At 33.9% G+C, this 24,656-nt stretch overlaps 1 protein-coding gene across 3 annotated transcripts in view; it reads left to right on the top strand.

Annotated features, from left to right (window-relative positions):
- The window catches only part of LOC141452624 (uncharacterized), a 266,411-nt gene that overhangs the window by 136,319 nt on the left and 105,436 nt on the right, over window positions 1-24,656 (top strand). The window lies entirely within an intron of this gene.

Genomic DNA, 24,656 nt, shown 5'->3' with positions numbered 1-24,656 from the left:
TTGGATTTTATTTAATGGTTAATAAAAGAAATTTACAGTGTAAAGTATGTTTGCTAGTCGCCTCCGTTCGCGACACCTAATTGGTAGTTGGACGTAAAGCCGGCCTGAAAAACAGGCAATTGCTTTCCTAATAGAATAGAAATTTATTATTCTGGGACAATTGTACCTTAAGAATAAATACAGGTACAAATAGAGGCCTTAATAGTTTGGCCTGTGATTAAACAGAAAATAAATAAATAAATAAGTATTTACAAAAAGTGAAAATAAAAATAACAGCAGAAATTAAGGAAATAAATTAAAACAATTAGAATTTCGGAGGAAGCTGAATAGAAAGGAGATAACTGAATAGAAGGGATTTAAAGATAGAAAGGGTAGGAGCATGGTGGACAGATGATGATAAGGAGTTCCAGAGAGAGGTAGCTTGTATTAGGAAGGATTTGTCAAAGGATGAGGTATGGTGTGAGGGAATATAGAGATCAGATGAGCGAGATCTAGTAATACGGGAATGGATGGAGGATTTAAACTTAAGGAGCTGAAAAACATAGGAAGGCCTTTGAGACTGGATGACTTGAAAAAGGAAAGAAGCTAAAAAATATTGGCGGCGATAGAGAGCAAAAAAGCCACTTCAGCTCATCGTATCAGTGCGAAATGCGAGGTAGTTCGTAGATAACGCGAATTACGCCTAATGCTTTGCCTAGAGACTTACTAGCTTGCGTGAATCAGTCCAAACATTGTTGAGGAAGGTACGGATGCTGCTACCCAAAAGCTATATAAAATGGTGTAACAATTTAGTATAAGAAACTATGAATACAAGATTTTGATGCAAGCAATGCTAAAACAGAATGCTTCTAAATAGTTACTTACAATGGTTATACAATTATTAACATTGTTTAATTCCAAACTTTAGCAACTCTTCTTATGATAAAACCACTTTTTGAAAATTTTTTGTTTACTTATTAATAAATGGTTTAGTTTCATTATAGATAAAGAAGCCAAAAAATAAAAAAAAGGTCGTACGAGGGATGGGTGGTCTAGTGAAATTAGGTGATAGCATGGCGACAGACAATCTATTCAAGAAGGACCTAACCTTTTGCTAAAATAATCTAACATAAAGCCACCTTTATATCGTGCACACCCCTCCGACGATAGTTTCATTGTTCATTAGATGGCCATGACTGCTGGACACAATTTTGTCAGTTATGAATAAATGCCATTCATTGTTGACATCGTTCATAATGACGTAAGATATTATTTTCATTGTTAAAGACCTTTTAACGTTACTGCTGCCTTTTTAATGAATGAATATTGTTCTATATTGATTAATCATTACTGAGTGTTTGTTTTTTTGGATATATTTAAGTTGAAAAGATTAGATAATAATAAAACGTAAACTTTAAGTTGTTTAATTTCTGTTATTAGATTTATGTTAAATGGTGCCCAATCAGTGCGCGTATCAGTGACAATCATTTTAAATTACAGAAGCAAGTCAACTCACTAAAGAAAACTCATTAACTTGACGAGCAAAGAAATCGTGAATTTTGCTCGCTCACAGGGAAACTTAAGGTTTTGCTATTTGTAAGTTTTAGTTTTGAAGAATATCCGACGTATTTTGGTTTTGAAGTAATTAATTACTGAAATTTTAAAATTCTTACTTTGCATCTATTCTAGATCAAGGTTTCATTGCTGTTAGGAGTACTTTACCAAACATACTTCATTAGAAGGATTCGTAAATGAGAATACGCTCGTACAAGAATTCGAGTAAATAGTTCATTAAGACAGCTTTGATTAAAAACAATAGTAACTTACTACGAATTAACAGATGTTTCCCCAATATTGTCCTTTGTTGCGAGCACATCTTGTCTAAAAACATTACTTTAGGGCAGGCAAGAGAAAAACCTTTTTTAGTTAGAAGTTCTACGTTAGATATCGTCCTATTAATCGCATGAAAACTATCGCTCGTAATCGCGTGAATTCGCAACGCAAAACTATTCTCAGATTTAAAAACGTATTCTGTATTATGAATTTGTGTATTGATTCATTTAGCGAGGAATCGGTTCAAAAACAAAAACAACTCCGTCTTTTGCCAACGTTTCAGCAAATTTGTCATTTTCAGAGCCTGGATATTACAAACTATGTATGGTTTTTGAATCTATCGAGTACAAACAAACAAACAGACACACATTCATTTTTATATATACAGGGTGTCCCAAGGTATATGGATAACGACTTTTTCTCGGAAACTAAGATAGCTAGAAAAAAACTAAAAAATACGTCTTCCCTTAGTTTTTTGTTAAGGAAAGATAGAAAAAAGTTATGAATAATCACCTTCTTTTTCAGGTATCCCCAAAGGAAATAGTCCATAGGTGTCAAATCCGGTGAACGATGTGGCCACTGAATCGCCCCCGTGTCGAGATAACACCATCAGGCATGTAAAGAGATATCTCGATAGGCAATTTGATGGGCATGTTATATCGACACGGGGGGCGATTCAGTGGCCACCTCTCTTTCCTTATTTCTGCTTACCTAAAAGCATTTCTAAATCTAAATCAAGCCGGGATTTCATCTGTAGATGAACTAAAGCAGAGAATAATAGATGCCTGTAACTCGGTTAAAGCCGAATCTATTTCTTTGGCAGTAAGGGACAATTGGCAGGAAAGAGCATCTCTAATGGTGTAGGCCAGTTCGAGCATGATCTGTAATGTTTATGAGGAGTAAAATTTATAATAAAATAGTACTTTTCTTCTTATTCAATCAAAAAACCGTTATAATATTATCATTTTGAAATTTCTTATAAGAATCATGTTTTCATTCATAACTTCTAAAATATCGCTCACAGAAAAAAACCGTTCGAGTAAATTTTTCTTTAAAAAACAGAGGAATCTACTTCTTAAATAAAAACCGCACCTCCCCATTTGAAAAAATGAAGTTGGTGCCTGTATCTCGCTTCTGGAAGCACCGAAAAAAATTTACAAAGTAAATTTGGATTCCTAACAAAAAACTAAGAGAACACGTATTTTTTAGTTTTTTTCTAGCTATCTTAGTTTCCGAGAAAAAGTCGTTATCCATATAGCTTGGGACACCCTGTATATAGACTAGCTGTACCCGTTCACACGTTGCTGTGTTTTAACAAAAAGGCAGTTTTGATACATCAAACATAATTTATTAATGACCAAATGTATACAATACATCGAAATGAAAATTAACAATAAAATTATCCCTACTTCAGAGTACAGTAGTGTCCTTGCAAAGGTAGCATTTCTACATAATGTGAAAAATTCAGTTAATGTTGTTGGCGTTGGTGACATTGCTCTTGCACGTACATTTTCTGATGTAAAATACACACGCTGTCCATTTTCAAGATGTACAGCTAAATGAACAACCGTTGAATATCGTTCATGAATGGAAAATGATATACAGGTAATACGCCATACAGCCTCATTGCTACTTATGAAGCGTCCCAGTTGATATTGGGTGACTACATCGTTAGATGCAGTTGTATTTTCCACTCCAAACACTGCCATATCGCTTCCTTTGTTCACATATTTGCAAATATATTTTATAGCTTTCACTGAATTGCAGTACTCAGCATTTATGTGTGCGTTATACGTTTTTAGTAGTAATGGAGAATATGGTACTACCCAACGATTATCAACGTCAATAGTATTGTTGAGTACTTTTAGTTTAATGGATTTTCCACCATCTTCGGTATAATTTATTCTCGTATTAATAATTGCAAAAAACTGTTTTTCATGGTTACACTTTTAACAAATATTACTAATTAAATGTTATTTTGATATTTTTGGGATATTTGTTCGAGTGCACCTAGAACCCCAACTCTGATTTTAAAAAAACTTTGCAAAAACCTTCCCGGGGATATACCTAATAATTTCCCAAATTTTCACGGCGATTGGATGTATGGTTTTTGAATCTATCGAGTACAAACAAACAGACCCACATTCATTTTTATATACAGGGTGTCCCAAGCTATATGGATAACTTTTTCTCGGAAACTAAGATAGCTAGAAAAAAACTAAAAAATACGTGTTCCCTTAGTTTTTTGTTAGGAATCCAAATTTATTTTGTAAATTTTTTTCGGTGCTTTCAGAAGCGAGATACAGGCACCAACTTCATTTTCTCAAATGGGAAGGTGCTGTTTTTATTTCAGCAATAGATTCCTCTATTTTTTTAAAGAAAAATTTACTTGAACGGTTTTTTTCTGTGAGCGATATTTTAGAAGTTATGAATGAAAACATGATTCTTATAATAAACGTCAAAATGATAATATTTTAACGGTTTTTTGATTAAATAAGAAGAAAAGTACTATTTTATCATAAATTTTACTCCTCATTAATATTACCAGAACATGCTCGAACTGGCCTCCACCATTAGAGATGCATAGACATGCTGTTTCTTGCTAATTGTCCCTTGCTGCTAAAGAAATAGATTCGGCTTTAACCGAGTTACAAGTATCTATTGTTCTCTGCTTTAGTTCATCTACAGATGCAATCCCGCCTTGATTCAGATGCACCTAGATTTAGAAATGCTTTTTGATATCCCTTCAAATTTCCTATCGAGATATCTCTTTACATGCCTGATGGTGTTATATCTATCACGGAGGCTATTCAGTGGCCACCTCTCTCACCGGATTTGACACCTATGGACTATTTCCTTTGAGGATACTAGAAAAACAAGGTGATTATTCATAACTTTTTTCTTTCTTTCCTTATTTCTGCTTATCGAAAAGCATTTCTAAATCTAGGTGCATCAGAATCAAGCCCGGATTGCATCTGTCGATGAACTAAAGCAGAGAATAATAGATACCTGTAACTCGGTTAAAGCCGAAACTATTTACCGAAAAAAATTTACAAAGTAAATTTGGATTCCTATCAAAAAACTAAGGAAACACGTATTTTTTAGTTTTTTTCTAACTATCGTAGTTTCCGAGAAAAAGTCGTTATCCATATAGCTTGGGACACCCTGTATATAGATAAGACAAATACAACAATTTAGAATATTAAACCCCAGGACTACAAATACAAAATATTAATACATCTTATTAAAACTATAAGATATTTTAAAATTTATATCATTTCAACAGTTGTATTTGTAGCCAGTGATTCAATATTCTAAATTGTTGTATTTGTCTTATTTGTAAGGAAGGCAATAAATTTGTTGAAACATTGGCAAAATACGGAGTTGTTTTTGTTTTTTGTTCTGAACCGATTCCTCGTTGTTAATTGAATCCTCAATATGTATTCTGTATTTTGTTTGTTTCCGTAATACATCTTTTTAAAACATGTTAACCTAGCTAAGACAAACATCAAATTAGCTGAGAAAGTATATGCTGCTTCGAACTATGGAATCAAAATAAAGATGTCAATACAAGGTTTTATTTAAAACAAATTGAAAATTTCTTGTTAATCTGAAAAATCTTTAGTCAGATTTTCTGGTTGTTACTAAACGAATTGTTAAAAAGTCAGGTTTTGACAGTATTCAGCTTTACTGTTCATTGACAGCGCTCACAGTCCTCCTCCGCATATTCCTTTTATACAGGGAGACAGATAGACAGCAATTAACAATGTCAGTCCTAATACGGTAAATAATTGGGTTTCAGTTTACTATAATTGATTTCCATCATGTTACATCAGCCCACGTAGTTCGCACATGCAGAAGAAGTAATACATAACACCCAGGACAGAAAACATCCTACACATTTCTTGTAACAGATGTGCTATAAATGTGTACCACTAAACCGTAAAACAGAGATCAGGTTGTCAACAGTTAGTAAATAAATGTGTGTAATAACTTGAGCTAGAAAAAAAAATGTAACATTTATAGGTAACAAATCATTTCCATTATTTAGAGATGGGTATAGTATCAAATAAATATTGGAACATTGTTATTTGAGACAGACTTTTCTTGATAAGCGACTATATTGGAAAGATTTATTATGATCTAAGTCTCGTTATTGGGAAACTGGTGGCCATTATTGTCTGGATTCCAACCTCTATTTCCCACCTCCCAAAAAGAATTCTTTTATCGTTCTATTTTCGTTTATATTTTTGCCTCACTATTTCCCATACTTTTATTTCTTCCTGTTTTTTGAACAGTAATTGCTGCCACTGCTAAATATCATTTAGGAAAATAAGTGTTCTGTTTCATTTCACAAATAATTCATTAATTGTTTGTCCTATCTTCGGTTTATGTTAGGCTTCTTTAATTCCTAAAGAATGGAATGTTGTCTATTCTTCCGAATTGGTTTTATTTACCAATCCTGCGGGAAATTATATCGTTATAAGTGCACAATTATTTGTCATGACCATTCGCAGCCTAAAAAGGATTAAAATAGGCTTATTGCCTGTTGTCTAGCACACGACACTTTTCCTAGTGCCAACATTCTCTTAATATCCTAATTACTGTACTAACCTTCATCTGATTTTTAACTTGGAGTTTCAAAACATGTTTGACAATGTGCAGTTTTAGAAACCTTTACATTACAACCAATTTCAGAATTTGTTCAATGAAGTGGCATTTTCTATAGAACTTATTGTCAAATTCGATAGTTGAACTTTAAACTAAATATCAAAATTTTGAAGTTTTAGCGATTTCCTGTGTTTTACGTTACGTTCACTGTACACCCCGGAGACAAACAAAACTGTACCCTCCAATTTATAAAAAAAAAAAATTACTTTTTTGGGCTCAGGGGATCTCACAGTTCCTGCGGTCACTCAATTTTGAATTTTTAAAACGATCGCTATTATTTTTCTTACTCATTAACAAATTTAAACCTTATTTGTACAATCTTAATTAGGTAAAACTTACAAAAGAAGTTTGAATTACACCAATTGATTTACTTACTGCCTGGTTTCAGGTTAATTTATGTTTCTAAAACACATTTGACCCATTAGAGTTGGATTTTCGTCTTTTTGCCCAACAGCATGACTACAACCTTAAGAGAAATGTATTTAGAAACCAATTAAAAGATGAAATAGTCTGATACTCTTACAGTAATACATTTCACTATATTATTAAATTTGGGTACCACCTATTGCTCCATTTAGGGACAAAATTTTGAAACAAATCCTTCTTAGTATCTCCAAGACCCAAAAGGTCCAAATTTCATATTTCTTGTTTCAGAAGATTCATCTCAGAAGATTCAAAGTCAGGTAGTACAATCAGGACAATTTTGTTTCTATAATATACGTAGATAATTTGAGCATGGTTATTATTTATGTTCTGTAACAAGGTACATTTTCATTTGGAAATGATTTTTATTCAATTTGCAGAAGCGTGGAATATAAACAAAATGACTTAAAAACGTAGAACCGAGTGTGTGTGAATGACGATTTAGAATATTGAACATTCTGTCTATCATGAAGATGGTGTCGGAGATGCCCTTGGCCATCAATACATCACCTTCGTGAGCTACGTGTGGGACGTCTTCCAGCCTCCTCTTGTCAATCTCCGCAGCTATTGTCATATCCTATTCCTTTTGTTATTGCTATCCGCGTCATACGTGTCCCTACTCCCTCATCGCTTCGTCTTTTGGATTTTTTGTTTTTTTTTATTCTTTTGTCACGTTTCTAATTAATTCATTTCTTTTTTTAACGTTCTACTTATTATTCATTTCCTTAATTTGTTTCTTCCATTTGCCTTTTTACTACTACTTCATGTTAGAAGATCTAAGTATCGTCTAGTATATATGTCGTTAAATTAATTAGTAAAACAATGATGTTTTCTTTGTTTCCCACTAACAATTTAGAAGTGGCTTACAATTGAAACCTACTCTGAAATAGTTATTTTTTTATAAATGAAGTTCGATACAAAGTAATTGTGTTCACTTTAGCACTTATCGACAGAATTTACAGACATGACAACTATTTAAGGAATTAATACTTTCAATCAAACAGTTCCACTCAAACTCTCAATTTTTCCCGATATGAATTTCCTCGGAAAATGTATAAAATAAAAGTTTTAGATCAACTTGTGCACAATGTATATAACCACGTTTCCTGGTGGCAGGCAGCTAATCGAAAATAGCAATTTTTGAACTATATTGCGATTTTCCGCTTTTAAATGGTGCTGTTGTTTAGAATACTGATAAAACTTCTGATTTTTCTAGTTACACCTTTAAGGAAATCGATTAAGAAAGCCTTTGTATTTAGAATACAATTTATTGAGATCCATTTTATTGACACACCTGCATCCTTAGTTTAGTTTGTTTTTGCTTTTTTTTTTTTTTTGTAATTATTGTTTTTTTAGCTTGTAATATAGATACTGAATCGTCTTTCAGAAAAGTTAAGAAGTCCTGCTTTAACAGGTGCTCCATTTAAATTTTTTTCTTTGTATTTCCATAGTGCTGCAACATAATCTCCATCTTTATTATCCGATCATTTTTCTAATTTTCATCTTTAATTCCAGTTTGATTTTTATTTTCATAATTATATATTTTATACGATGAAGTGTTTGCAAGTGTAGGTAAGATCACCTGCAGCTGCAGACTGAAGAAACAAGTTGTATTTGCATTTATCTAGCACACTACCTCCCATAAACAAATCCAACTTAACTGTTATTACGAACCAGATCGTGCTAGGTGTGTCGCTGCTAAGTAACATCTGTTAGCCCTTTTTAAAAATCAAAAATTCTCTTTTATATCCATATTTTTTGTATCATTAATTTGGTTAATTTTTAAAAATTATCTAGACGTCATCTTATCTACGAACCAAGATCCAATAGAAGATGGTAGAAAGGTTTCACCTTAGTTCTTCAGGAAAACGGTCCAAAGAATAGGCCATTAAATTGAATTAGACAAAATTCCAATAGATAACCTTCACTCTTCGACGCAAGACTTTTGCCTCTATCTTCTGCATCAAATGCTGTTACCAGTAGTCAACGTAGTGAGCCTTAAATCGGCAAAAGACTTATTTAGAATACTCAAACTCGACTTAGGAGATTAGCTATGTAAGTAAATTAAAGCCTATTTAACTGTAGGTTTAACCTAACGGTCTAACCTCCAAAGGATCCAATTCTTGCGAGCTAAAATTCTTCACTTCATAGCTAATACTGCTTCCTAGATTACCAATCTAAAACCATACAAAACCTAAACAATTCCTTTTGTCACGATGATCAAAGTTACTCCAAGATTTCCTAACTGTCTAGCTTTTCCATCTCTTCTCAGAAGGCTTTGACAATCGCAACAGTTCTTTAAATCAAGCCAGTTCCGAATTTTTTCTATAAACCCAATTAGTAGAGGCAATTTGGGTCAATAAAAATTTACTGGGATGAAACTATTGCCATTTTTAAAGAGAAGGGAGTCTGCATTAATTTTTTGTGGGTAAAAGAGGTCATTGTGGTATAAAAGAGAATGAAATTGTTGACAAACTTGTAAAGGAAGCCACCAATAGTGGGGAGATGGCTAATTATAAATTACCACACATCGATATCAAGTGTATAATTGCAAAAGCAGCACTACAAAAATGGCAGACAGATTACAGTAATGGGAGATTCTATTGATAAAGGGAGATTCTATAAAACTGGCAGATCAGTTACCTAGACAAACATGGTTTAAGGGAACTGTCACTAATAAATGGGTTGTTACGACAATAAGCAGGCTGAGAGTGAACCACGCTGTGTGCGGATCGTATCTACACAGGATCAACAAAAGGTCCTCTCCTCTTTGCGTAGATTGTAATGAGGAGGAGGATTTCAAACATGTAATAATGATATGTCCACGTTATGTGGTAGAAAGGAAACGAATGTTTGACGATATATACAGGTATTTAGATGCACCATTTCGCTACGAAGACATTATATTCTCCACCAACATATATGTGCTTAAATCTGTAGCAAAGCTAGCAATGAAATATGAATGTATTTAAAAGTTGTAGAATAAATGCAAGAAAATGATTACAGAAGGATTACGTGATTTCAATTTCGGTTAAGCTATAAGGATGGCAGGAATATAGAGTACTGATCCATCCATTAGTTGTAGTTTACGTAAATAGTTGGATATAGTAGAGGGATGAATGTATGAATCGAATGTATTTATAAGTAAGAATGGAGAGTGAGCACCTAGATGATGCTGGCTGTATGGCGAAAGCCAATGTCAAAAAAAAGCAAAACAAATTTACTGGAATGAAACAATAATTAGGATCGGATCTTCCAAAGGTGGGAACTACTCCGCCATTTTCTTAAGGATCCGTTTGCTTAGAATTAATGAATATTTCTTTGGAATAGTCTTGATTGAAATAGACTTAATCGGTTCATCAGCTGAAATTAGTATTATTTCTCTTTCGAAACGTAAACTGTACTTCGTTTCCCTTCTGGTAACTGAATACGTGGGCGGTAATTACCCGTCTTTGAAAGCACTTCACACTTTTAGACGAACCAGAATAATATAACGGAAGTTAGCATTCTCTAATTGATTCTAGACTTTTTTTAAAATTACTGTTGTTTAAGGGTGTGAAGATTATATGTTTTCAGTCGGTATTTTTAGAGTCAATTTTTAATTATTAAAATGGTTAAAACTAGCTAATCTATGATAACTGATGATTTGTGTATATTTGAGTTTATGCTGTGGTCTTAGTAACATTATTGTGAGTGGGTGTTGTATAGTGAACAAATCGATAAATTGGTGCCCAAAATAACATTAATGTTACATGCTATATCCATTTGCGTCATACTTTGCGAAAAAACCGATGAAATTTGTTTATAATCAATACAAAAATAACTTCTTCTTTTTTTCCCCCACTATTTCTATTAGATGATTATCCCAAACTGTTTTAGAAAACATTATTTGGTAGTACTGGAGTCGCATATATATATATATTTCCGGTCTTCTGTTTGTATTATTTCTTTTTCTAAATAATTTGGCAGTGGTTTTATTTGAAAATTAAACCGTTTGTTTTTTAAATATTTAAAATTGCCTTTCAATTAAGTGGAAAAAGTAATGACGTTTCTGTTTTATAATATTTCCAATAAACTTCCTTTGTATATTTTCAATAAACTTCCTTTGTTTATTTCCTTAATAGCGATATCCTTAATCTCCTTTTTATTAAGTTCAAACCTTTTTAGCTCTTACGCGTGTTCCCTGACTGCTATGCTAAATTACCGAGTCCAAAAATAAAGAACCAATCACGGCTATTTAACTTAATACGTTCAATAAAGATTTGAAGAAAAATGAAGTGGCTTTTCTTTGATTTGAGAAAATATTTGTTTGACTTGAAGACTAAATTCAATTAAGGGACTCCTAAATTTCTTATTCCAGAGTGTGAGTTCTGCTTGAGAGATGCAGTTATTGTTAAAATTTATTCATCCTTGAAGTCTAGACTCTAGACAATCTTGCTTTCCTGAAAAATAGATTTTACTTTTTTTTTACTTGAAAGAGCACAAGAATTTTTATAATAACTTCTTTTTTCTGCAACCATGTAGGGAAGTTCTCATTACTCAATTAAAATCAGCTGTGTAATGCCCAACTTCCCACACTAGTGGGGGGAAATTCCCATTAGTGTCACTTTCCGCACAAGTGAGTGGAAAAACTTTATTGTGCTTCCTTGATATAAGAAGTTTTGTTATTAACATAAATATTTTCTGTAAAACTCTAATAAGCTTATTTAAATTTATTTTATTTAAATAATTAAAAAACGAATATTAAAAAATAAAATAAAAATTGAAAGGAATATAGAAATAAAAATAATACTTTAATAAATAATTAGATATTTTTAATTATAACAGTTAAAAAGGTTATAGTGTTACCTTATAGAAATTTAAAATGGATTCTAGTGATGCCTGTTTAGAAAACACTCCTCCATCAATAAAAGAAACAGCAGAAAATGTAATAAGTAATGTAAATACGTAAGTAATGTAAATAATTGTAATATAACAACAAATGTTTATAATAAATAAATTACTTTTTGTAGACTGTAAAAATGAAATTTTTAATTTTATTAGTTAATAAATGGTTGCAGAAAAAATATAATATTTAACTCTAGTGTAAAGTATTTTTCTCACACTCGGCAATTTGCACTTGCACGAGCATCGCTTCGCTCGCTCGTGCGTGCAACCCTGCCTCGCGTGAGGAAAAGTACTACTTTCCACACTTGTTAAATAAATAACTATTTTGTAACATAAAATTCAATAAAACTGTCTAATCTTCTTTAATAATTAAATTTTATCTTAAGTAAGCTGAATGATTGGTAATAGTAAGACTGCATTAGCTTAGAATTACTTTTTTCGGTTATACCAGATCAACATGTTTACTATTAACCGTTAACCAAAGGAGCTAGCCATAAAAGTGATTGCCGTCGGACAATTCATAAATTTCTCTACAAAGATGCACTCTTAATGCAATTATCATTGAAACTCTTTGATGCAAAACTAATTTACCTCTTGTGGAGAAAAATAGAACATAATATAGGTAGAGGATAGAGGAATTTGTACCACTTATTGTGAAGGGCAGAAAAGTCTGTGCCGATTATTGTTGAGGGCAACTTTGCCATGTTTAGTGCAATGCAGAGGCTTATAGTGGAGGCAGTGGCATCATTCCGACTTATAGTGTGGAAGGAGAAGCATCTTCCACTTATAATGCAATGCAGGGCCACTAACTATGGGTTCCTACAAAAAATCCATAAAATACCTAATATGTAAGCTCCAATCTCCATTGATCAGCCCATGATTCCTTATTTACAATGGTGATTCTGTTCAAAATAAGCTTGATTAACTTTCAACGAGAATGATAAGTGCACTACTTGGTGTTCTTCTAAAGTTTTCTGTTATTCTTCATTTACACAGCATCCGATTTGCAGCACTTTGCTTTACGGCTGTTCCCCGAAGTTGTAGCACTGTTTTTGAGGATTCTTACTTCTTCCAAGACACGAGCTTTTGGCCATGAAGAACTTGTAATCTCTGATTTCTTTCTTTAATTTCAAATTTTGATTTTTTACTTTTAGCTATTTCCTTTTTCCATTTTTCTAGACATCTTGGCGATTGGATGATACACTAATGATCAATCAACAACGATTTATTCTTTATTTAACTTTTACGAGGGTCGTTTGAAAAGTCCGTGCAAAGTCAGAGAGATAGCACCACTGGCGCGTATCGAGGTTATGTTTAGTTAGTAGCATCTCTTGGAAGAACACACACCAAGTTTCAGCCAGATCGGTCTATTTCTTTGTGTTTGGCATTCGTTTGAATCGAGGAAGTCGAGTGATTTTCAAAAAATGGACGAAAAAGAATTTCGTGTGTTGATTAAACACTACTTTATGAAAGGCAAAACGCCTCAGGAGACTAAAGAGAAGCTTGATAAACATGGTGACTCTGCACCTTCGATTAGAACAGTTTATAAGTGGTTTCAAAATTTTCAGAGTGGCCATATGGGCACAAGTGACGCTGAACGTTCTGGACGCCCTGTTGAGGTTACTACTCCAGAAATCATTGATAAAATCCATGATATGGTGATGGACGACAGAAGAGTGAAGGTGCGTGAGATTGCTAGTGCTGTGGGCATCTCGAATGAACGGGTACATAATATTTTGCATCAACATTTGGACATGACAAAGCTATCTGCAAGATGGGTGCCGCGATTGCTCACGCTTGACCAAAAACGAAATCGTGTGAAGTGTTGCAAGGACGGTTTGCAGCTGTTGCAGAAGAATCCGCAGGACTTTAAGCGCCGTTTCGTCACTGTGGATGAAACATGGATACATCACTACACTCCTGAGACCAAAGAACAATCTAAACAATGTGTTACCAAGGGGGAATCTGCGCCAAAAAAGGCGAAGACCGTTCCTTCGGCCGGAAAGATTATGGCGACTGTCTTTTGGGATTCGCAAGGAATAATCCTCATCGACTAACTGGAAAAGGGTAAAACTATTACAGGCGCATATTATTCATCGTTATTGGACCGTTTGAAAACCGAGCTGCAAGAAAAACGCCCACGATTGGCCCACAAAAAAGTCTTTTTCCATCACGACAACGCACCAGCTCTCCTCTCCAGCAGTTGTGGTCGCAAAATTAATGGAAATAGGGTTCCAACTCGTTTCACATCCCCCCTATTCTCCAGACTTGGCTCCCTCGGACTACTATTTGTTCCCCAATATGAAGAAATGGCTGGCGGGAAAAAGATTTTATTCAAACGAGGAGGTGATTGCAGAAACGAATGGCTATTTTTCAGACTTGGACAAATCCTATTATTCGGAAGGGATCAACAAACTAGAGCAGCGTTGGACGAAGTGTATAAGCCTAAAAGGAGACTATGTTGAAAAATAAAAAAGGTTTACCCCAAAAAATTAAGTAGTTTTTATTTTTGCACGGACTTTTCAAAGACCCTCGTATGTTTTAATCTTATACTTGATCATTGAATAAATGCAAATATGTGAATTATCCTCTTCAGCTTACTTAGCGAGTAAACTTGAATAGCAAAACGATTATGGTACAGTTTTTTAACTGTAACTTTAGATTGAGAAATTTCAGAATTTGCTATCAAGAATTGATTGATGTTTTATTTCCTCGGATACTCAGATTAAAGCTCAGATTAAAACTGATTTTTATTTCATAAAAATCGCAATTAGCAAGACAGAAGAATTAAAGAAGCAGGGTATCTAGTTTATCTCTAGAGAATTGACATCTAAATTGATTATTTGAAAACAATAAATTTAAAAAAAAGAAAAAAGAAGAAAAATTAAATGAATATTATTTATGAGGCAATAACTTATTCAAGGAGATAAATATGCAACAGTAGAAGTGTATCAATACTATACAGTGTTATCAATGTTACAAGGTCAAGGGAGAATGCCCTATCATCTGCTGGACCATTACCCTGTCAGCCGATCAATATCAATCTCTAAGCTTTGTTTTGGTTTCTCTAAAGCCATTAATATTTCAGAAGATTAAATAAAAAAAATGGTTTCAATTAAGTTGTTCCACAAGTTAGATGTGGAGTTGCCCTGCGCAAACTAACCAATAAACCAGGTTGTACTAACTTTGTTACCATGTTGACACTTCTCATTGCATATTAAATCAATATGAATTTGTCTAGTAATTATTTAAACGCTTCATTAATACGCTCCAATAGATAGTATTGCTTTCTGTTCGATTTATAAATTAGTTACACAAGTTCAGCTGCTTTAATTATGCCTAAAATGTACGTAAATGTTTGCATTGTGTCAAAATTAGATCAGTTATACCGTAGAAGAAAGTTATTTTCCATAAAGAGGGATATTGAATTGAAAAGTTATCGAAAATAGTACTTGATTATAGAAATACTAAACTTCAAAATTAGTACTTTCCCATAAATACTGTTCTAACTTTCATACGCAATCGATAGAAAATAGTTCTGATAAATATTCACATTTTTCTCGAGTTGTTCTACGGCGATCGTAATGGTAAATTACGTAGTTATCTTTTTCAGATAACTTAAGTCTTTCTTAGTAAATATTTTTCAGAAAACTAATCAATTAAATTCAAAATTAAAAACTTTGTATTGACTTCTTTGATTTTTGGGTATAAATTTTTATATTTTATCTTCCAAAAATATTAATTTTACAGTTTAAATGCATTTAAATTGCTAGAATTGCATTCTGTGAAGGACCTGAATTTATCGGTTTGGATTTTGTGTGTTTGTTCGAAAAGTTCTTGAGAAAGGGGGCGAAAAGGAAATATTGCAATTGTGACTAACCTTGTAAAGAACAGTCACTTTTAGGGAAGGTCTCAGTGGTTAAGGTATACTGGATTCCAATGCGGAGATCGCTGGTTCGAATCTAGGTGCAAGCCCTTCTTAGATTATTTCTTTTTACGGTCCACTGTCCGATGATGGCCAGTGTTGTCTGTTACAAAGAGCTCCGAGTGATAATAAGCTCAGATGTTAAACTGAAGAAGAAATTAACCAAATTTGGGAGATGGTGGATGAAAACTTAGGTATTGCTCAAAAAAAAGGGAGTTTTCAAATTTCCTTATTGTGAACTCAAACTAAAAATATTCCCAGTTTCAATTATGAAATTGCCAATTTCTGTCTTATTGTTTTTAAGTATTTAAACGATGAAAGTTAGTGACTCAGTAAAGTAGTATATTATTGATGGTTTAGCGCAAATGAATGATAAATGACTTACAGACCTTGATGACGCATACTATTCAATTATATAGCCATTTGTTGTCTTTTCTTTTTTTCAAAATATCTTCTGCGATAAATATATAATTTCTATTTTGTTTACCATTATAAATAAAATATAATATTTATTTCTTTTTAATTTTTGTATTTTATTGCAGTATGTTGCAAAATATTGTTCTTACCATTGTGTTTTTTTATCTTGCATTTGAAAATTTTACTTTAATCAATTTTGGTATGTTAATTAAAAACAGAAATAAATTGTTGTCACTGTCGAAAAATTATGTATAAAGATAAGAGTATTTAATGAACATAATATAGTATAATTAAAGCAAATGAAATTTGAAAAATTGCTCATTATTAACTTCTTCACCTTTCTTTTTAATTATCACTTTTTTTTGCTGAAATCTATAAACATAAACCTTTCAGTAAAAAGGTTTATGTTTATATAAGAAAATCTAAAAAAAAACATATTTTAGAAGTAAAGAAAAGTAATGAAGGAAAACCTGGGTTCACTTGTCCAAGATTTGAAGTTTTTCCAGCTTGGGCTCGCTAGGAAATTCTCTGGTACTCCATTCCAGTTCTGTCAAACAGTAAAACTTTGTTATAAGGAAAGTTTTCTGATGAGATTAATTAAGTAATCATTTTCTTAGTAATGTTTTAAGAGTATAGTAGGGGCGCCAAGAATTATTGATTTACTCCGGGCGCTAATTTTGCTTTTTAGGGCTTTGCTCCTCGGTTATTATTGTTAATAATAGGGAGATTCTGGGGAAAATGAACCTATTTCAGGCCTCAATAATGCCGTTATTAGGTTGTAAATATTTGGTTGCATGGGGCGCCACGGTAGCCGAGCGGTTAGAGGCGAGACCTGCGAAGCTAATATGTATTGTGGTACTGGGTTCGATTTCCGGTCTTAGGCCTTGGATTTTTATTTAATGGTTAATAAATGAAATTTACAGTAAAGTATGTTTGTTGGTCACCTCCGTCCACGACACCTAATTGGTAGTTGGACGTTAAGCCCCGCCTGCAAAAAATAGGCGATTACTTTACTTTTATTTCGTTGCATTATTTGTTTATAGATAGAAAGCTACTGAACAATAAGAAAAATCGTAACTTGCAGTAGATTTAGAACTAAGGCGCCAAGATAGCCGTGTGGTTACATGCGAGCCCCGCAAAGCTAAGATATAATTGTGGTACTGGTTTCGATCTACGGTCTAAACCTTGGATGCAATGTTTAACAACAAAAACAATTTTTGAAAATGTCGTTTTTGCTCATTTTCAGCAACTTTTTTCTCGAAATCTATTAGATCTGGGTTGTTGCAAAAAAATTACAGTTATAAAGGAGGATTTGCTCTATATTTTAAAGAAAATTTGGGAATTTTATCTTTTATAGAAAAAGAGAAAAAAATTGTCAAAGTTGGGTGTTTTTCAACGTCACGTTTTTTCGTGCAGTTTTTGACGATCAACCCTTATTATACAACTGTCCTACCGGACAGTTTTAATGAGAACTTTATAGTAAAGTACGAGTATATTTACTACTCACCACCGTCCGCAACATCTAATTGGGGCAGTTGGACGTAAAGCTCGCCTGAAAAAAGTAGCATTACTTTACTCTACTTTTAATTTTAATATGAATATGTGAATTACACAACAAGCAAGTCTAATGAGTTGTTTAAAATTAAATTTTCATTTGCATTAAGTTCGTAAATACTTCTTAACAGCTACACCTTGTCACTGTTCTGCACTTATAAAACTTGAAGAAATTGTTTTCAAACAAAAACTTGCAAACAGATGTTCGCTATTTCCTTCTGTATATCATTTGTTGCATGATTAATTCAGCAATAGAATTACCCATAAATTATGAAACTGGGAATTACCATATTTGTGATTATCATCAATAAATTAGTGAATCTACAGGAGATATTTATCATCTTTCCTTCTTATTTTAATATCTTCAGCGCGATAGTGATCACATATATATGAATATATGTGATAAATAAAGAATTAAAATAGTCTTTATTAACTAGAAATATTTCTAGTCTCCTTAAAAATGATTTTATTTTATTTTTTTATAATCAGTAAATCAAACAGGAATTATAATTCATTTACATATAAACTTCTAAAATATTCACAAATACAGTAATAAATTATTAATACCCACGCTTATCTACGTATCGTTTATGAAAATTTTAGAATTCTTTCTTACTTTGTTAATGAAAACACAAACAAAACAAAAACGTAATGTCTTTGCTGTTTGAATTTAAAATTAGAAAAGTCATTCATGATTTGCTCTAAGATTGAATGGAATAAGGTTTGATGATTTTATTCCTTGATAAACGTACAGCTTTTGTGATAAATTTTGTTTTAATTAAGAGAAATCTGGTTTCAAAGCCTTATAAGACTTCCTCTTCCTGCAATTGTTAGATTTTAGCTTCTGGCTCAAACTTGATGATTGGATCCATGTTAGTTAATTAATGTGCTTTAATCCGTTTTACCAATGTTTCTTTTAATTTGGAATTCTAGCATTTTTTTTTGAAACAGAAGAGCTAACTGTTCGGAAAGCGCACCCCTTAAAGAGAAGCTTGAACAAAGGACCCCACAAAATAAAAAAAATTAATTTTCAATATTATGTAGTTTAACAGAAATACGAGTATAACTGTACTGAGACAACCTGATCTATCCTGACCAGTTTTCCTAGAAAAAGCCCTTCTATAATAACTTTACAGAACACAATTCATATGGTTTTCGAAAAAAAACATCAAAAACTGAAAGAAATTTTCTTCAGATTTCGAAATTTTGATTTCCACTAAATAATCAGAACCATGCAATATTATTTAGATGGCTCTTGATGAAGTATAACTTCGTAACTTATCACTAAGAACATTACAGACATGACTTTTTCCGAAAGTTTTGAAACAAAAGTTATACTCGTACACCTAGCTGGATGAGTATAGAGGATATGCTTTAGTTAAAAGAAAATGCCTTAGTTTCAAAATTAGGAAAATGGAAAATCGCAAAGAAAGGTGGTTTCACTTCTAGTTAACTTATTTTGAACAAAACATTATTAAGGGTTTTCTGTTGGCACAAATAAAATATACAATTTGGAAATGTCTGTACTTTTTAATATCTGTCTGATGTTAATTTCCGGCGAGAAAAGCGCTTAAATAACTGCACTGTAATCAGCCACATTCTTCTCATGTCATGAGTATAGATGACTGAGAGCAACACAATGATGTCTTTTCAATTTCCTGTCGAAGTTATCTCATTGGAAGCAATAAATATCCGCTTCCTCAAGATTGGCACGGCTGATCCTATGGTATGTACAAAATATGTATAGTTCGGCTCTAAGGATATTGACATCTACTCTCCTTGCTGCAGACCATTGATGGACATGCCCAGACCTCGCCTAGGCCAGCATTTTCTCTTAAAAATACTATTCTTTTGGCAACAGCGAATGACATCTATACAATTTTAACTTAAGGATTCAAATTGGCGAGGAATCGGTCCAAATAAAAACAACAACTCGTCTTTTTTTGCCAACGTTTCGACAAATATATTACCTTCTTCAGGAGATAAGTTTTCTGTAACTCAACCAACCCGCGTAGCCACGCCCTGAAGAAGGCAATATATTTGTCGAAACGTTGGCAAAAAGATGAGTTGTTGTTTTTATTAGGACCGATTCCTCGCCAATTTAATTTTTTTTTTAATCTTTTATTGTAATTTACCACTGCAAATATGGTTAAAGAAAAAAGAAATAGAAGAAAATCATGAGTGGAGAAGGCATCCAGTGGTGCCACTCCAGTAACGTGCTTTGCTCTCACGATAAGAGTAGATCACGAGTCCATCTTCTCTTCAATGTCCTTAGAGCAGGGGTGAGCAACCTTTTTAATCAATGGGCTAATTAAAATTTAAATTTTTTTTGGCGGGCCGCACATAGACTAACTGTTACTAATAATTTACGAAACGTCCGTATTGCATGTTTGAACAAGTCACCGACAAGTGTGTATCTCGTCACAAAAAAGTCGCGCAGCCCCGGCGCGTTCGTATTGCATGTTTAAAAACGTCGTCGACAAGTAACTCGCCATAAAAAAATATTTCGGTTTAGTATGTACTACCATTTTATTATAATTAATTTTATAACAATATATTGATGGGAGAAAGTCGATAAAATAAATTCAATTTTAGAAATGCTTGGCGGGCCGTGTGTTGCTCATCCTTGCCTTAGAGGATTGCCTGGTAATGTGGAGGAAGATAGGTGTTCTATGAGAGGATTAGGATGAGCTGCTGTAAAGGAATGAAATTTGAAGAAACGAGTGTTAGCAAGATCTGTAATGAAAGGGATTTTGAGGTCATTATGGATAGTGAGGTTAGATACACAGAACGGAACGTTAAGAAGTTTTCGAAGTATTTTTAACTGTAATGTCTGGAGGCGTAGTGAGTTGGAACGCTTAGTCGATCCCCACACTTCGATGCCGTATGACCAAATAGGTCGCAGTAACAGTAGATATACGAGTCTTTTGTTATGTAGGTTAAGTTTCGAACGTTTGTCAAGTAGTCTGGCGAGAAGTTTGTAGCGTTGGTTAATTTCTTGTCTTTTCAGTCTAGTATGGGTATTCCATGTCAACCGTTTGTCTAGGTGCAGTCCAAGGTAGCGTACTTTGTCCACAGTTGGTATAGGAGTTTGGTTCAAGATGATGGGAGGTAGGATTTTCCGTCTGAGAGTAAATACTATAAACTTTGACTTCGTAACGTTGGTTTTGATTCTCCATTTGAAAAGCCAGTCCTGTAAGTGGTTGATGTGTGTTTGTAGAGTTCGTGTAGCGATAAGAGGATCGGAATGAGGAGATAAGATTGCAGTATTGTCAGCAAAGATAGAAGGAATGGTATTTGGATGTTGAGGTATGTCTGCTGTAAATAAGGAGTAAAGAAGAGGACCTAGGACACTGCCCTGAGGAACACCAGCTCGATCTAGACGGATACCAGAGTCTGCTGCTCCACAGTTGACTCTGAAATATCGATCTTTTAGGTAGGATTCGAGGATGAGGTAGTAAGTATGAGGAAGAATCTCCCTCAGCTTAAACAGTAGTCCCTCGTGCCACACCCTGTCGAACGCCTGAGCGACGTCATGGAAAACACTCGGGCAATACTGCTTTCGCTCCTCGCCAATTTGAATCCTTAATTTAATATTTTACGGTCACTAAACCATATATGTATATATTCATACAATTTTAACCTAGTTTCGTTGCAGTGTTTTCGCCAAGACTTAATTAATAATGATTACTAAATCTTGAAGCGATCCTAAAACAAGTCTATACGACAGGTTGTAACCTGCATTTATTTTGATCATCCTACTTGCCGTCACCAATTCTATACTCTCCTATAACCACTTATATTTATGCTATGGGCTAGTTTATTAATAATTTTAATGTTTACAGTAAGTCATATTTAAATTCACTGGAAGTGTAATTGTGTTTATTTTCCACCCGATTTTACTCTCAAAACAACACAATAAAGGAACCTAAAATGTCTAACAGATTAATCCTTTCCAAAATCCAATATAAACAACAAACTGTCACTTTCACAGCCACAGTAATTAATGCAATCAACACAATCGTAGAGCAAAGACATGGCCTACAACATGTAGACGATAGGTTCTGGACCATAAAATTATGTACTCTTTGAAACAAAATGTCGCATATATGGTTGGTAATTTACATGTATTAAGAGAGGAACAAATTAACTGGTGGATTTGTCAGGTCTGTTGTTTATGACATATCTCTCTTTCTCTTTCAACATCTCTCGTGATGGTCGCGGTTAAATCCATTGTTTTAGAGGAATGTGTGGGCGGTAATGGCGTAAATGGTAGTAGGAGTGACGTAAAGCCCAAGCTCTGCTTGTCTCCCATTTCCCTATTTAGGCGTTGTTGCTATTATACATTTTGTTTATCTGCTTTTTCCTCGTTGTGTTTTCTTTATTTTTCAAAAGATAAAATGACAAGTATTATGTCTTAAATTTTTTCAAGCTGTTTAGAAATATTTTAAATAACTTTTTTAGATATCCATAATTCGTTACATCCACGGCCTTTCTGATAAAATATCTACAATTTTCAGAAAAAATTAATCTCTACAGCGTTTAAAACAAAACATTTACCACTAGATAAATATACCAAAACTAAAAATGTTAAACGCTGACTTATTGACAAAATAGATGGCAAAAATTTTAAAGGTATTTGACCCGTATCTCCCATTATGACTACCAATCCGATATAACTGTAAGACTAGAAAATTAATGGCGGTGGAACTACTCAAACATCGAATTCGAACTTACTGCGATAAGATTTGCGAAGAGAATTTTAATCTAACACAGCCGCTTTTCAGTGCAAGTGAATATTTTTTTTAAATTTATTTTGTTATTTACAATCTGTATAAATTGTATACAATAAGTAAACATGAAGACTACGATGAACTGGTGCGGGAGGAGAGAAGCTACCCAGTGGTAGCACTCTCTATAGAAGAGAGGAGACTGTGGGGAGGAGAATATGAGTAGGAGAGAGGAGAGATAGGAGAGTAATTGCGTTTAGTTCTTCAGACTGTAAGGAAGTCGCGGGGCCACTGGCGATTCAGTCGGCGAGGAGTATTAGGGATGTCAGAAGTAGTGAGAGACAGTACAAGAGGATTAGAGCTGGTCGAGAGAGTAGTGTGGAATTTTTGGTATTTAGTCTTAGCGAGTTGGTCTATGAAGGGAATGTTGAGGTCGTTGTGAAGAGTAAAGTTAGTCACCGTAGAAAGGAGAGTCAGCTATCTGTCGGAGGAGTTTTGACTGAAATGTCTTGTACAGTCCGTATGTTTTGTAGGTTTGGCTGAACCCCACAGCTCTAGTCCGTAAGTCCACATAGGTTTGAGGATTGTGTTGTATGTTAAACGTTTGAGTTCTAAGGGCAATTTGGAGCGTCGTCCAAGTAATCTGTAAAGAAGTTTCGCACATTTTGTCATTGCTTGTCTATTAAGTCTAGTGTATGGGTTCCACGTAAGTCGTTTGTCTATGTAGAGCCCAAGGTAGCGCACCAGATCTGTATAAGGAAGAGGGGATTGCTGTTGAAGAGAACAGGCGGACAGTAAACGTGGCATGCTGGCATTTCTGTGGGTTCATTTTAATTCGCTACTTCTTTGCCCAGGATTCTATTTTATGTAAGTGTGTCCTGTAACTTGTATGAAGCTGATGTAGGATGTGTACTTGTAGCTAGTATGGCAGTGTCGTCTGCATATGTACAGAGTAGTGTAGAGGGTTGTACAGGTATGTCTGATGTGTAAAAGGTGTAGAAAACAGGGCCAAGTGCAAGTGAATATAAAATCATCTAGAGCTGTATATACGTATTTTCCCCTTAACAGCAGTTAATTATTAACATTTCTTACACGCATTTCTCTTTGTATAAATTTCCAATTTTACCTAAATATTTTAGTTGTTTCCTTAAATATTATTTGAAAAGCACTGTTAACTATTGGGCTGCTAAAGACATTGAGAAAAGGGTGTTCCAAAACTTGTTTGTATTCTGTGGTGGCTAATTCGAGGATCATAAACATGTCGGAATGTAAAGAAAGTCCAGAACTAAAGCTGTTGATTTAAAGTATAAATGCTTCTGTATTAATTGTCTACTGTATTAATAATATTAATTTCTGTATTAATATTCTGTATTAATAATTGCTTGAGACTTGCCAAGTGTAAAAATAAAAATTATTTTATAGAGAAAGGTAATCCTTTAAGTGGTGCAAACCCAAAAAGAAGAACCAAAACAGTCTTAACACTTTTATTAATTTTTTTATTTCGAATCTCTCAGGACCAATCCAGAAATTTAATTAAATTAAGTACGACAGGCTCTAATTTAGAGAGATTTACAATTTTATCTAAACGATATTAAATATCTATTTTTCTAAAAAATTAAATTGTCCCAGTTCTAGGGCTCCTGTCCACCTGTCCTCTTCAATAGCAATCCTCTTCCTTATACAGATCTGGTGCGCTACCTTGGGCTCTACATAGACAAGCGACTCACGTGGAACCCATACACTAGACTTAAAAGACAAGCAATGACGAAACGTGCGAAACTGCTTTACAGACTTCTTGGACGACGCTCCAAATTACCCATTGAACTCAAACGATTAATATACAGTACTATCCTCACACCTATGTGGACTTACATGACTAGAGCTGTGGGGTTCAGCCAAACCTACAAACATACGGACTGTACAGACATTTCAATCAAAAGTACTTCGACAGATAGCTGACGCTCCTTTCTACGTGACTAACCTCACTCTACACAACGACCTCAACATCCCCTTCATACACCAATTGGCCAAGACTAAATACCAAAAATTCCATACTGCTCTCTCTACTTGCTCAAATCCTCTAGTACAGTCTCTCGCCTCCTCTGATATTCCTGACAATCCTCCTCGCCGACTGAATCGCCAGTGGCCCCGCGACTTCCTCGCAGTCTGAAGCCCTAAAATTAATATCCTGTAGAAAGTGCTGCCGCTGGGCAGTTTCTTCCCTCCTGCCTTTCACG

Source organism: Rhodnius prolixus, unplaced genomic scaffold (assembly GCF_049639745.1).
Source record: "Rhodnius prolixus isolate KJV_2025 unplaced genomic scaffold, Rpr scaffold_3, whole genome shotgun sequence".
NCBI lineage: Eukaryota > Metazoa > Arthropoda > Insecta > Hemiptera > Reduviidae > Rhodnius > Rhodnius prolixus.
The sequence above is the reverse complement of the archived record's forward strand: the minus strand, read 5'-3'. Positions and strand labels throughout refer to the sequence as shown.